Raw genomic sequence first — 16402 nt, 5'->3', positions numbered from 1 at the left:
GAGCCCCACACTCTCTCTGCCTGCCTTTCTGCCTACTTGTGATCTCTCTCTCTTTTTGTCAAATATATAAATAAAATCTTAAAACAAACAAAAAACACCTGTGATGTTATATCACTCAAGACAGTACCTGGGCAATTTGGAGCACTTAATAAATGTCAGTTGCATGTGAATATTTGAATCTGTTCTCTCCATCTATGTAAAACTATTTATGGATACAAGGATGTTCTTCAGAAAGGGAGGAAGATGACATGTAGAGTCCATATCAAGTTGGTAACCAACTGAAAGGAGCAATTTTAAGATGACTGAAAGAAAGAGTTTCAGTTGACTGGGTTTTTTTTTTTTTTTTTTTTTTTTTTAAGATTTATTTATTTATTGGGGCGCCTGGGTGGCTCAGTGTGTTAAGCCGCTGCCTTTGGCTCAGGTCATGATCTCAGGGTCCTGGGATCAAGCCCCGCATCGGGCTCTCTGCTCAGTGGGGAGCCTGCTTCCCTTCCTCTCTCTCTGCCTGCCTCTCTGCCTACTTGTGATCTCTCTCTGTCAAATAAATAAATAAAATCTTTAAAAAAAAAGATTTATTTATTTAGAGAGAGAGAGAGAGAGAGAAAGAGCAGGAGTAAGGGTGTGAGGGAGAGAATCTCAAGCAGATGCCCTTCTGAGTTTTGAGCCTGATGTGGGACTCCAACCCACAATCCCCAGACCATGACCTTAGCTGAAATGGAGAGTCAAGCACTTAACCAACTGCGTCATCCAGGCTTCCTGAGAATCCTTTGGTCTTAAATTGTTTTTCCTCAGCTTCAATTTAAAATAAGACTAACAGGCAAAAGTGAGGGGGAAACTATATAAATAAACGTGATAATAAATATATTGAAATCCATCATGTCATAAATACTGTATACCTTTAATATTTTTTATTTCTTTTACAAATTATTAAATATTTCAATTTCCAGAGAAATTGAATTATGAAAGCACTGTGTGCCATCACCCTTCTCCAGCAAATCTAACATACAGCCATGTATGCTTCATTAAAAAAAAAATACAACAGTAGTCTCCTTCCCAATTCCATTCCATTATATGGAAATAAATAGATGATTTTTTAAAAGAATTTATTTACTCATTTGAGAAAGAGAGAGTGCACGGACAAGTGGTGGGGAGGGGCAGGAGAGTGGAAGAAGCAAACTCCTCACCGATCAGGTTTTGACTCCATCCCAGGACCTTGGAATCATCACCTGAGCCAAAACAGACTGCGTAACCAATGGCGCCACCCAGTCGCCCCCAAATAGATGATTTAATGCAATGTTTTACTGTGTTATTTATCATATTTATGAAATGGCAGTTACATCCCTGTGATCTAATGTTTCCCCCCACACTCTTGCCATATATGTGCTTCTGTGAATGTCGGAGGTGGAGGAGGGAAGCTCTGTGGGTTGTTCATGTCTCTCACCTTTGCGTATATTCATTTCATGGAAACAGAAAATAAAATAATGCTTTTCCTGTTATGCTATTTTTTTTAGCTTTACTGAGTTATAATTGACAAATAAAAATGTATATATTTAAGGTGTACAGTGTGATGATTTGACATATATATTTTGTGAAATGATTACCAGAATTAGGTTAATTAACATATCCATCAACTCCTATGGTTACCTGGTTTGTGTGTATGGATGCTCTAAGAATGCTTAAGGTCTATTGTCTTAGCAAATTTCAAGGACCCAACGCAGTGGTATTGACTAGAATCTCCACACTATAGATTACATCCCTAAGGTTTCTCCATCTTATATCTAAGGGATCGCACTCCTTGACAAGCATCTTCCATTTCTCTGCTCACCCGGCCTCTCATAACCACTCTTCTGTCATTCGACTGCCTGTTTATATGAGTTCTTTGACTGCTTTCCTTTCTTCCTTCCTTCCGCTCTTCCTTCACTCCCTCCTTTTCTTTCTTTCATTCAATGATAGACATATAGGATATATAAAATACCAACATTGGCTGCTCATGCATCTGTTTTGTTTTAGAATGTTGTTTGGGTTTTTACTTTGTTTTGTCCTTGTTATATTTCTACCTCTCCCTCTTATTTAATTGACTATGTGGATAAAATGCATTCTAATGGACTTAACTGGAAATGTAACTTAAACATGACTCTTCAGAGCAAAGAGAGTGCACTTAGCGAATAGGGACTTCATCTGTTCTATCCACATTCTTTGCTTAGCCTGAGATCATTCAATGGACCAAAACATTTGCTACTTCCAGTTTTATTACATCAGATGGATTCAAGTCCTACCTTCCTGGTCCCCAGAAACCTTTGACTTTATTACCACTAGTTAAGAGTGAAAAACAAACATTAAAATGTAAGAAGAAATTTTAGTTTGCATTAGGCATTATCCTTTGAATATTTACTTATATTAATTCTGTAGACTTTTGGATTTATTTAAGAGAAAAAAACAATTTTAAGTAAACACTTGTGGAATGCTTTTAAAAAACTATTTGTTTCATTTAAGTGAATATCATTGCATAATCTATTCTACGTAGGATGCCCTGAACAAGATAGTATATTACTTTATGAGAGAGTACTGAGTTTGTCCATAATTTCGGTGTTTAGCTTTCTTCAATTTCTCTAGGTGATCTTCCTCACAATTCACTTTGAAATAGATCAGTAACGCCCAAGTATTTTACAAATTTAAACACTCTTTCTCTTAGTTCCTGTGGGTGGTTCCAAGAAGCTTTGTTTTTACTCTGTGACTACCTACCTGGCCATAGCTGTTTGGATGAGAGATAGACATTTGAACAAAACAAAACAAAACAAACACACAAACAAAAACCCCCCAAACAAAAAACAGACAAAACTCTTGTTTGGGAATATGCAACTGAAGTTGGTCTTTGTTGGTTTTCCTGGACTGGAGACGTGTTTCTAGACAAACTGAGTGAGTGTGACAGACCTCTTCCACTAAGTGCATGGCAAAGAAAATGTTAGTCTCATGGGAAAAAGAAAAAAAAGAAAAAGAAACTAAAAGGCAGAGAAAAATCATAGATAAGAAAAATGAAGTGGTGACAATGAGAAAAAGACACTCTGATTTGGATACAGCTTTTATTTTCTGTTCTAAACCTGGATCTCATTTGTAACTTATGCCCTTGTGTTTCTCAGAATGAAATGCTATTATTAAGGCAGACCAAACAAATTTCATCAGTCACATCCAAATGATCCTTCATTGGGACATTCACAATTAGTTTTCTCAGTATCATCAGGGCAAATAATATTCTCTTTATTTTAGTAAATCCAAGCAAAAAGAAGTATCTGTGTTTAAGTCCTTGACCGCCTGGGAGTTGCAGTGTCATCTTTAGGATTTACTACAGTGTCATATGGTTATTTAATAAGTGACAACAAAGCTCACATTGTGAATATCTATTTGTTTCTTAAAAAAATTAGATTTAAGTTTTGAATGAAATGTTTTCATAAATACTTTAATCATGTCAATATTATTTTGATTGCATAATAATTATGGATGGGATAGAGTTGAAAAGCAGAGCCTCTCAATTTGGAACATGTGCGTTGGAAATCCTCATTCTGTCTCTTATTAGCAAAATACTCTTGGGGAATTTACTTCAATTTTTCATATGTGAAATGGGAATATGCACCCACCTTTTAAAAATACTATAATGTTAAATGACTTTATAAATTTAAAATCCTTGAGGTCATGATTCTTAGTGTTTAAGAACTTAAAATTGTTTTTGTAATGGTTTTTGTAGTAGCATTAAGAAAAATGTATTTTCACAAAGGTTTAGAGATAGCATTACCATGAGGTAGACACAATGTGAATAATGGATTTTGTTTCATGGGAAAAACAATGAGAAATAAAGTAAGCAAACATTTATTCCTCAAATAAACAGTTGTATTCAGGTGATTAGAGATAATGTATCTGTATGTCATAATTGTAGCTTCCTGTATTCTCCCAAGTCCATGGAGACCTGTTGACAAGAGTATTCTAATAACATAAACACAGCCTGCATTTAATTGGTTTTACTAAATCAGGGGAGTAGTGTGGTTACTAGGTTGTACATTTGGGTTCTAGTTTATTTTATACGGAAAATACTACTAACACAAGTCCAGACCATTATTTTCCTGATGGACCTGTGAAACTTCTACTAATTCTTTTCCATAAATAGTTTAAAACATATGAACTCTACTCCTTGCTAAGAATTTTACACATATGCCTTTGAAAAATAGAACTCAATCACTATCCCTATTCTTAAAGTCATTAACCCTCAACAGGATACTCATTTTCAAATCATGGAAGGGTAATATGCCCTGGAGGTTTGGGCAGCTGTGTTGATAGGAGGCAGCAGGCTGTTTTGGCTTTAGAAGTTCAAAAGCCTTAATACCTAATGATTTGCTAATTTTCTTTTTAAAATCCTTTGCTGTCAGTTGTCCATACAATCAGCAATGTGTGAAACTCAGGTGTCTGCCTCTCCTCTCTGCAGGGGATTCCTTTAATTTGGTGTTTGTCCACACATTTGAGTCCAGTTATCATAGAAGTCCATGCTTTGATCGTATGACCAAACACTGGGAGAATTACATTACCTTCCGTGTTCTGTAAACTTTCTCCTCCACTCCATAATTGGCTACTTCCAATTGCTAATACAGCTAACAGTGAGATGAACTCAAGCCAAATGCTTCTTTTCCCCAGAATCACTTTTTTCCTACTCCATCCATCGCTTTTTATTTTCTTAATATGCCAAGAATCCTGCATTTATGTTTGTTGTTGTTATAGTTGTTGTTGTTGTGTTTTAAGCAAGAGATGCATAGTAGAATGACAGGCAAGGTACGCATTCTAGAGTTGGTTACTTAATAATTACATGCCTTTTGGCTAATTACTTGGCTCTCTGACCTCAGCTTTTTGAACGAATTTATTTATTTATTTATTTATTTAAAGTAATCTCTACACTCAGTATGGGGCTCCAATTTACAGCCCCGAGATCAAGAGCTACATGCTCCACCAACTAAGCCAGCCAGGCGCTCCAAGCTTCTTTTATTTTTAAATTGAATTTAAGAGTATAAAATGGAACCCTAATTAAAAACACGTATTTACGACTCATTCCATATTCCCTTTGCAGTCATCAAGCACCTCTGCTGGTTGTGCATCTTTGATGGGATGAATCAAACCTTCCTTCTTGAGGTGTCTGAGCCATTAGCGCTCCTGCCTAAATGGGGTCATTATGGTTTTCCATAGGATTTAATCACAGGAGTTGGTAATACTAGGAAATGGTCTAAAGGATTTCCTATATTCTGGATTCGGTCTTTACATCCATAATGCCTCCAGCACCACTGCCCCTTGGTAATAATCACTTCAGTCAGTGCACTACTTTCTTCTTCGGCTATTCATTTGGATGCATAAGGAGCCAAAGTCACCAGGCAGCAGTCTTAACTTCTAGACTAATCTAATCATTATTGTATCTTCCAGTGGAAATAAAGATTTTGCTAGTGGATCCCTAAGAGTAATAGTAGGCGGTGTCACTTGCACAGATGAAGTAGCAGTAGTAGACTGCCTATCTATTTCACTTTTAGGGAAGCCATGCTCAACTAGTCAATGTCACAGGTCTCAGCGAATTGGACTATTTTGATTACTGCTTTGGCTTAACTGCCTGCTATGGTAACTACGCTAACCTTCTCTCTGGCAATTAAGTGACACACTTGGGCCCTGCCACTCTGAGTTCCTGTTATTCCTAATGCATTTAGTGATCCAGGGCAATGGTCGAACTTTCCTTATGACATCAGATCTACTGAGAATTACCACTATAGAGCTCTCAAAGCATGCTGGGTATCCTCTTAGAAATACTTTTCTTATAGCAATGGTGAGCTTATGTTGTGTCCTCTGGAATGTCCCAGGGCTAGTGAGAAGATCTTACATGGGAGTGCTCTCTGGCATTCCAATTCTCCCAAGCCTATGGATACAGCATACTAACGTAGTTTTGGCAATTCTTTTTTTTTTTTTTTTTTTAATTTTTAAAAATTTTTTTTAAAGATTTTATTTATTTGACAGAGAGAGAGAGAAATCACAAGTAGGCAGAGAGGCAGGCAGAGAGAGAGAGAGGAGGAAGCAGGCTCCCCGTGGAGCAGAGAGCCCGACGTGGGGCTCGATCCCAGAACCCTGGGATCATGACCCCAGCCGAAGGCAGAGCCTTTAACCTAACACTGAGCCACCCAGGCGCCCCGGTTTTGGCATTTCAACTTCATTTAGTATAGGCCACCTTTGAGTTTGTATTTTTGTCAGTAAGTTAAACATCCAGAATCTCTGCTTCCTGGGCTTGATCGATAAGTTTGACCTCCCTTAACTTTATATTCCTATCAGGATAATCCTGTACCCTAACATCCATTCTCACATACACTCCTCGGCTCCTGTCTGTTTACACTGGGAAAGCCACACCCCTTTAACGACATGCAGCAACTTCTTTGAGGCATGCTGGAACTTGAGTCTACTTGTATGTCTAGAAGCAAAGAAGAATGGCAGGGGCATCCTGAAGGGAGAACTGGCAGTGCCTGGAAGGGAAACTATCTCAGAAGAAGCTAATGCACGTGTTTTAGACAAAGGTAAGCTGCACTTCCCAGGTAGAAGCAGAAGGAATGCTTCTGTTAGCAAGGAAAGCTCATCAGAATGAAACAGTTCCATATCTCCAGCCTCAGTGGAATCCGTTTAAATTTCAGGATCCCGATCGGTCATGGGCCATCCTTGTGCTGTTCATTCTAGCAACGCAGAGCATTATGATTTGTCTAATCTCTCTATGTACCCTCTTTTGTGTTCAGGGAAGCAGGAATATTGCCAGAAAAAGATGAGGATGAGTTAGGTAGATGACAACAGTAGTTGCAGTGTTCTTTCTATTTTCTAACTGTCCAGCACACACACACACACACACACACACACACACACACACACACACACCTTAAACACACTTGTTAATACCCACAATATCAAAATTTCCCTATCTAATACACAGCTATCATCCCACATACATCTGAAAACACACTCACAGAAAAAGAGAAAACCCTAAGTAAGATCAGCTTTCTCATTCATATCCTAGTCCAAGGAGGCTACATTATCTGTATTCTTTTTAGTCAGGCTTGGGTTTGTCTCTACATAATCATGAAATTGATGGGCTATATGACAGATTTAACCACCTTCCATATAGTCCGTATTTAATAACAGATGGAAAGTTGTGTAACTCCCCAAAACTGACCACCTAGAAAAGAAGAGCCGTGAAAGCATCCCCAAACCGTTACTCACCCCTCTACAGGCCAAGGTAGAAAAGAAACTGGAAGCACTTCCTTTACAGAGAATGGAATGAATAAAGGAATGCTCTTTTGTAAAGTGTTTCAGATGCCGCCAACTGAAAATATTTCCTTTCTCCCTTTACTCCCCACCAAAGAGGGCCACGGGGTCTGGAAGGAATGACAATCAAACAGCAGGACCTGGTCTGTTCCCCTCTTGGTTAAGCATCCCCTAAGCAGATAACCCAATTTAGTCCCTTTGGAAACCTTTGTGTTTTGGTATTTAGATTGGTGACATTTGTAGTGGGAAGTTCCTTCTCTGTGGAGCAGAGCCCTTGGTTTAGGTGTGGTAATACTAAATTACACCAGGATCTCGGGCTTTGCGCTGCATGGTTCTATAAAACTGTCACACAAGGTAGGTGGTCACCTGGGTATAACATAATTTTTTACAACATACATGTTCCAGGCTCTGTGAGGCAACAGCCCAGATGCCTTATTAGACATATCACACATGATTCTGAAGAGTACATATCTACCTGATGTGAAGAGGAAAGAGCTGGGATCAGTTACAACGCCCCAGACCTCTCTTGTCTTCACCTGAACTTCTTTATTGTTTGGGTACCTGAATTAATCAAGATTTAGCCTAAATAAGGATTTTGATATGAAGGAGTCCAGTTAAAAAATCTGATCCCTTACTCTGGGTTGAGGAAACTGCCTATCAGAGCTGACAAGCTTTGGCTTCTCCCATTCGGACTGAATGGGTGACGGACTGGGAATTTCTATAGCTGTTGAAGGATCCCAAGAGGTTTCTCTTGTAATCCAAGACTCTTAAAATATTAATTGACTGAATGTCCACTTCAATGGCTAACAAATGGTGCCAGGAAGCCTCTAAAGTCAACAACTTCAGGTCAGAACCTACCCGGTGTTTGGAGATGGTAGTGTCATTAATAACTGACCAGAGAATTTTGCCATTCTTCCTGGGTTGGGCATATTACAGACAGAAACGTTCTGCCTCAACAATGCTACAGATCTTGCTTGCTTTATCTTTTTTCTTCTAGACAGGCCACATTTTATTTCGACTTGTTTCTAACTTACAGCATTTTTCCCCTCAAAGCAGAAAGAAGGGAACAATCCTTTTCAATCTTCCATCAATTTTTTTCTAGTCAGCTCAAGAGACTCAGCCTGTATAAGGTCCAAGTACCAGGATATCGCAGAAGAATTTTAATGGCTGGTTCCTGCCTCAGGGCTTGGATTGTTACCATCTGTATTTGTTGCCAGGGCTGCCATAACAAAGTACCACAGATTGTGTCTTACACAAGAGAAATTTAATATTTCACAGCTCTGGAGGCTAGAAGTCTAAAATCAAGGTGTCAGCAGGTTAGTTCCTTTTGAGAGCTGTGAGGGAAGATCTGTGCCAAGCCTCTCTCCCTGGTTTGTAGACGGCCATCTCCTCTGTGTCTCTTCATATCATCCTTTCTGTGTGTGTGCGTGTGTGTGTGGATCCATGACCAAATTTCCCCTTCTTATAGAGACAGGAGTCATACTGGACTAGGGCCCAGCCTAATGACCTTAACTTAATATTCCAGTGACCTCATTTGCAAACAAGTTCACATTCTGAGGAGGTTTAAGCATTAAGGCTGAAGCATTAGGGCTTCGACATATGAATTCTAGGGAGACACCGTTTGCCCTCTAACTTCACCCCAGCTTGTGAGGGAGGGACTCTGTTTCCCAGTCCTTTGATTCATCATTTTATTATGGATTCTCCACTTTATGGTTGTTACTGGCAACTTTCTTTCTTCTTGCTTGTATTAGACAAGCTTCTGATGTACAGAAGCCCTACACACTAATTCAAAGAACCTTGGGATTTGTACTGGTTTCTGCTATTGAATTATAGAGAGATGGAACTGGCTTAGAGGCTCATAAAAGTTGAATATTGTTGAGAATCTCTCTCTCTCTCTCTCTCTTTTGTATGTATTTCTCTCTGCCTGTTGGCTTGATTCTCTCAGGCCAGCTGCTCAGGCAAGATTGAATCCACAGCTACACATAGTTTTAGGCTCATGTCCATGGAGCCTCAGGCATCCAAGAAATGAAAGCAGGCATTTCACTGCCAGTTCCCGTGAGCACAGATCCAAGGAAGGCTTTTGTAGCCCTTGCTTTACTGATATGATCATCTCTGGACCAATCACTGTGGCTGAAGATGGGTGGGTTTTATAGCCCAGTGCCATGGGGTTGGGCTTCGTTACCAGGGGTAAAGTGATTTGAAAGTAAAGTAGAGACAATGTGCTTACTTTTATGCTGCTAGCACATTCTGCACTTCGAAAATAATGTTTAATGTCCTATTTTAGAGTTTTTCTTCATTAAAAAATGCAAAGCAGATGATGTCTATAATTTGTTTTAGTTCCTTTTATCATTTTTTTGGTCATTTGCTATGCTTTTTATCTCCCTCTGTGCTGTGTTTTGTGTTTTGTTTTTCTTTAAGTTTGAGGATATTTTCTTAGATATCGACTGGCATGTGTTTGTGGGTGTGTACGGATATGGAAATTTAAGTCTTAGTACCATGCCAGCAACACAGACACATTGATGTAGATCAGCAGACAGAGGACACAGAAATCAACAGACCCCCATATCAGGAATATGAATTCAAAAGTAGTTACTTCTCTTATAGGATAGTTGTCCTTCTGGTGCATTGGGCTTTCTATCAGACCACATCATTTTGAATGCCTCTTATCTTTCTAAATTTTCTCTATCACCTCTCATGCTAATTAACAAACAGTATGATGGAAATCATGATAATGATATTTGAAGTGCTTAAAAGGCCAGGTCTGGAGTGTGCTTTGCTGATCGAGTTGTTTCAAAGACTCCCTCTCTTCCACTATGCCAAAGATTAGAGACCACTTATGCACGCTTACATAAAACTGTTTATACTGAAGGATGTTTAAAACAAACTATTCCACAGACAGTGGAACACCATGTTGATGGATGGATTCTGCAGTTCAAGGTCAGGGCATCCTGGGTGAGGTCCTGAGGAACAAGGAAATTAAATCTGCATAAAGTATTTTCTCTGGATTAGTTAGAAGGGACAACAACCCTACTAGAAACTAGCTCTCTGTATTTGATTTTTCTTTTCATCTTGCCCTTTTCTTCAGATACCAGTGTGGCTGGGTTTGACATCTCTTTCATTTCAACAACCCAGCTGGTCCAGAAAGCGAATTACAGCTTTAATGAAACCGGCTACCGCAAGTGGAAAATCTGCACAGACAATTCCACAGTCTTACACATGTTTTTCTTAGAGTGGCTGAACTTTTTTTCTTTAGAAACAAAGCCACATGTGTTTAAGAAGGGTAAGCCATTCTGAGTTTATCAAGTGTCCTGACAGATGCCTGTGCTGTTCGTTGTTGATCCTCACTCCCTGAAACCAGGGGAGTAGGTGAATTCTTGCAAGTTTCCCACCACCGGGAGCCCCACTGACCCACTTCTGCATATTAACTGTGCCCCTGGTCCTCCGCACTTTTCCAGACCACTCCAAGGTACTGACTCCATGCTCATCCCTCTCGTTTTAAGGCTCTGGGTAGTGTTTTTTGTTTTTGTTTTGTTTCTTCCTGCTCACATCATTATTATTTTGGTCACTTGAACTCCTGTCTAAGACACAACAATAGGGTTTGTACACTTGGGCTCCCTATATCATGTTTCTCAAAAGTCTTCAACGATCCTTTGTTGTTGCTGACTTTTTGTATCCAGGCAGCATATAGTATTTTTTTCAGGCTAAATTTCCTATCTATATTAATATCCATTTGAAGAGAATTGGCCTGAGACTTCTTAGATGATACATATTTTAGAATTATTTTATTTGGAAAACTATCACTGGATGCAAAAATATTATTGGATATTAGCATTCATAACTTTCCACTAGAGAAAGAATATAGTCCTTTTCCTATAGAAGTGAATCAGTTACATATTTTAAGGAGTAATTAACTCCATGGACATTAACTTTCATTGTACTTCTTCAGAATATACATGTATTGCTATTTCGAATGAATAATTATTGTCCAGATTATTTGAACACTCTGTTTTTTCTTCGAGAGAGAGCACGAGTGGGGAGGGGCAGAGAGAGAAGGAGAAAGAGAATTTTTTTTTTAACTTTATTTATTTATTTGACAGACAGAGAGCACAAGTAGGCAGAGAGGCAGACAGACAGAGAGGGGGGCAGCAGGCTCCCTGTTAAGCAGAGAGCCCGATGCAGGGCTTGATCCCAGAACCCTGAGTCCATGACCTGAGGCAAAGGCAGAGGCTTTAACCCACTGAGCCACACAGGTGCCCTGGAGAAAGAGAGTCTTAAGCAGACACCATGTGCAGCATGGAGCCTGATGTGATTATCAGTTTCATGACTGTGAGATCATGACCAGAGCTGAAATCAAGAGTCAGAGGCTTAACCAACTAAGCCACCAGGTGCCTCTATTTGGACACTTCTTATGTGGATTTGTTCATGTATTTGTTCAGGATTGTTTTGCTCATTTAGAGACAGTTCCTATTTTTCCTATGGTATTAATCAAACATAATTTGCAGCCATTCTGAATGTTGATGGTGTAATGTAGAGAATCAGAAACTACTCTTAAAGTACATTTCCTACACAAGTGAGTTGGGTAATGTTAAAAGTAAGGCATGTGCTTAAATACATAAAAAAAAAATAACAAGACCTAAAATTCTGAAGAATGATTACTTCTTACTAAGCTTCGAAAGGATAGTTTATTTTCATTGGACCATAGTCTGGTCATCTCTGGAGCTAGCACTCTGATAATCGTCATAATAAATAGATCTGAATAACTGATATATTATCCTTATTCATCACAATTTAGAGAAAAGTCTTGTGCAGTAATAATCCTTTATTTCTTAGAAGGGAGACTGAGTAGTAGAGGATCGAAGGCTGTAAGTATTCCTGTTTCTGGAGGCCAGCTTCTCTAAAGAAGTGTTTTGACTCTCCTAGATGGGGGAAAAATATTCAAAGGGAAAAAGCAAAAAACAAAAAACAAAAAAACAAAAACCTGGGTGGGCTTCTACAATAAATTCAGCAGATAAGTGTTTTCTTATTTTCTGGATTATTATCTGATTTCTGTAAGATCATTATTATTATACCTCAACAGTTAACATACACTAAAAATGTGGAAATGAAACTTTAAAAAGTATGAATATAAAAAATAAACTCTATTGTAGGCACATCATGCCATAGACTCAAATTAAACCCTATGGCCAAGACAATTAAAACCCCTTCATCCCCTGTCCTTACTACACCATTGAAAAATCAGAATATTCACATTTTGCATAAAGAAAGAAATACACAAAATACTTAAAGGGAAGCAAAATATTGTAGAAAACGCATCAAGTACTTCAAATGTATTAACAGAGAAAAATGTGTTAAATATCGGACTATGCTTTGTAACCCTACATAGTCTAACTATATACTACTTATAAGAGGGACATTTAAATAAAAATAACTCAAAGAGAAAGATTTTTCTTAAAAATGAATCAAAGAAGGCAAAATTAAAAATCAAACTCTGCTCAGGCAAATTCAAACTATTTTAAGTTGATTTAAATCAGAATATTGCAATATTCACCCAAACTATAATTCAGGTTGAAAACATTCATCAAAATAAAGAACCAGGGACTCCTGAGAGGCTCAGTGGGTTAAGCATGTGACTCCTGATTTCCACTCGGGGTTCTCAGGGTTGTGCCGATGGACCCCACCCAGGACTTGGTGCTCAGCAATGGAATCTACTTGAGACTCTTTCCCTCTCCGTCAGTCACCCTCGACCCTTCCCCCAGTCATGCTCTCATTCGCTCTCAAATAAATAAATAAATAAATAAACAAAAATAAATAGAGACAACAGTTAACAGTAAATTGGTAATATTAATAAAATTCCAATATGAAGGTACCAGAATATCTTTGGAGAATTATTCTACTTTCCCCTCTTCTAGCTGCTGTTCCCTGTTGGTATATGTATGTACCAATATGTATGTACAATTTAAAAAAATATTTCATTTATTTATTTGACAGACAGAATCCCAAGTAGGTAGAGAGGCAGGCAGAGGGCGGGGGAGAGGGGGGAAGCAGGCTCCCTGCTGAGCAGAGAGCCTGATGTGGGGCTGGATCCCAGGACCCTGAAATCATGACCTGAGCCAAAGGCAGAGCCACTGAACCACCCAGGTGCCCAATTTTTTTCCATACTTCTTTCTCTATGATGTCTGAACTTATTATGCAAATTCATTCTGGGGTTTTAATAGATAATAATTTTACACATTTGTCAATATAGCATATTTGCCAGTCACTTGGGGGTTTTAGTAACTCAAACCAGGAGAGAATAAAAGAATGAACATTAGCATGAAACGCTAGTGAAGTTGGACAATGTAGCTGAACTAGAACTGTTGGCACATATTAAATGATGTAGATCAATTAAATTCTTTCGGTTTCCTAACAAGTTTTAAGCTGTCGTATGATTGATCTGTGGCATGTAATCAGTACAAGAAGGAATTGTGGAGGAAAGGGGAGAAAAATGGTGCAGGGGATCTAGTCTGGTGTGGACATTCCTATAACGCAGCTTTTGGAAAGGTTAAACTGCGCTGTCGGGTATTTTTAGAGTGAGGCTGACAAAGTTTATAATGGAAAGTGATAGAACTGGATCAGATCAGCCGGCTGTGTTCCAAAGTGCTCTAGCTCGATATTCCCAGGGGGGCATTTAAAGTTTATCATTCTCCGTATTGTAGTGGGAATTTGAGAAATAATTGCTGGCATGGGGGGACTTCTTAACTGTTTTTTGCTGAGTTAAGTCGATTAAATCAAGGTTACCTCAAGTTTTTTTCTACCTAAAGCAACAAAACTATTCAGAATTTCTCAGGCAGCTGTGGAATCCTGGAGGCAGAAGTACCTGACTGTGCCATTTTTTATTGTTCAACTGAACTTATGTTTACACTTAAAAGTAATCTCAAAGGCTTATATATGGGAATGCAATCAACTATATTATGTCCCTTAAAAGGCAATATAAAAGCCCAAATCAGATATTATGATTAACATCTCACATCATATGCCTAACCCAATGCTTATAAAATTTAGGTTGTGCTTGTTCAAGATGCTAATATAATTATGTCAAAATCATTATCACATATTTAGACCAAGCTCAGTCACCAATAACCAACTGCAAACATGTATTTATTTTTAAAGTGCATTTGAAGTAAATATGCTGTTGATTATTTCTGCTGCTCCTGTTTTTAAAAACTATAGTCATAATGTCTGTCACTTACATTTGCCAAATCATTTTTATGAAAACAGGCCACATTGTTTTGAAAGCCTGATGAAAACGTGGTCGAGTTATGAAATTATTTTAAGACAATAAATAGCTTTAAAAAGTAATGTTTGAGAGTGATTGACATATTCTTTTCTTTATGAATCTATACTATTGAAATTTGGTATAAGACACAATGGGTCTAGATAAATGAAGTTTTTTTTCTACCTTTAAATTTCCATAACGCTCAGGGAATATGGCTTTGCCAGCTAACTTAACACCTTTATGTCAACTCTGAATATTTAAATGTCGAGATGTAGTTAATGGAATTTTGCAAGTTTGGTTAGTCATCATGGTTAATGAAATAAAAATAATAGAAATCCAAATGTTTGATTTTAAGTACGTCACAATTTTCAAAATTATTTTACAGTCATTCGATCTCATTTAATTTCCTCAAACTTGAGGAAATAGTTAATATCAGAATTAAGCTTAGTCTTATTTTGGTGGCTTATTCCAACCACCAGTCTGAGGATGAGAATAATCAGAATATGCAACTGTCCTTATTGTAGCCTGATTCATTCACGGACAAACATTGCCATTACTGAACTTTCCCGTGAAATTTCAAAATATTTTCTTAGTGATATTCTCTCCACTCCTACCTCAATTCTGCAATTCTTTTAGCTCCTTCACAGACTACCCTTTTTATCTCTAAGTCTTTCCTTGGTATCCTTTCTGGTGAAAGCCATTTTCTTCTTATTTCCTACAGCAACCTTGCATTATAATAGTTAGCTTGCATATCTGCTGGTAATAATATTGAAAGAATTGAAAGAAGGATATATTTGTTGAGTTCCATCTCAACTAATGTGCCACTCAAGGCCAATGTTTCCTTATTGATTTTCTGTCTGGATGATCTCTCTGTTGATGAAATTGGGGTATTAAAGTCCCTTACTATTATTGTATTGCTGTCTATCTCTACCTTTAGGGAGAGGTGAGGACAATTCTTATTCAATTTCATATATTGTGTAGATCCTAGGTATTGGCCAGTGTGAGATATTTAACAAATAAGTGAAATAAATACAATAAAAGAGTAAAATCAAAGCACATTAATGAATATCTCTTTTCTGAGCAGAGTTTTTGATGCCCATAAATTCTTTCCATATTTGTATGCCTTACTCACTATTGAATTTCTACACAGTACTATGGATGCGTACATTGAAATTTTATTAAAGGTGACATGTTAAGCACAATGAACATACTACCCCAGAATGTTTTTTAAAAAGTGAGTTGGGGGAAACTGGAGGGGGAGATGAACCACGAGAGTCTGTGGACTCTGAAAAACAAACTGAGGATTTTGAGGGGAGGGGGTTGGGGGGTTGGTGGAGCCTGGTGGTGGGTATAAAGGAGGGCACGGATTGCATGGAGCACTGGGTGTGGTGCATAAACAGTGAATTCCGGATCACTGGAAACAAAGTAAAATTAAATTAAAAAATTATTGTAATAAGCCTAGTCTAGAAGTTTATATTCTATCAGAAGTGAAAAATATTCCTGTTCTAACATTCATAAAGGTTTTTTTCTAAGACTAATTCACAGTTTCTGTTTAGATAAATGCAGGTTGTGACTTTCTTTCTTCAGATAGTATCTGTTACTTTAAGAAATTGACATTTTAGTTTTTGCTTTTGAAAAGATGATTGAGGGATGGCTTCCCGATGCTTTTCAAAGGACTTTGTGTCCTTTATCTATTGCTGGATAGCAAAACACCAAAAAAAGTTAAAATACTTAAAAGAAATGTACTTTTCCCCACAATTCTGTGAAAAATCTAATTAGAACTTCTGGAATAACCTGGAATCACTTGGTCTCACTCATGCGGCTATAGTCAGG

Source organism: Mustela erminea, chromosome 3 (genome assembly GCF_009829155.1).
Source record: "Mustela erminea isolate mMusErm1 chromosome 3, mMusErm1.Pri, whole genome shotgun sequence".
Lineage (NCBI taxonomy): Eukaryota > Metazoa > Chordata > Mammalia > Carnivora > Mustelidae > Mustela > Mustela erminea.
The sequence above is the reverse complement of the archived record's forward strand: the minus strand, read 5'-3'. Positions refer to the sequence as shown.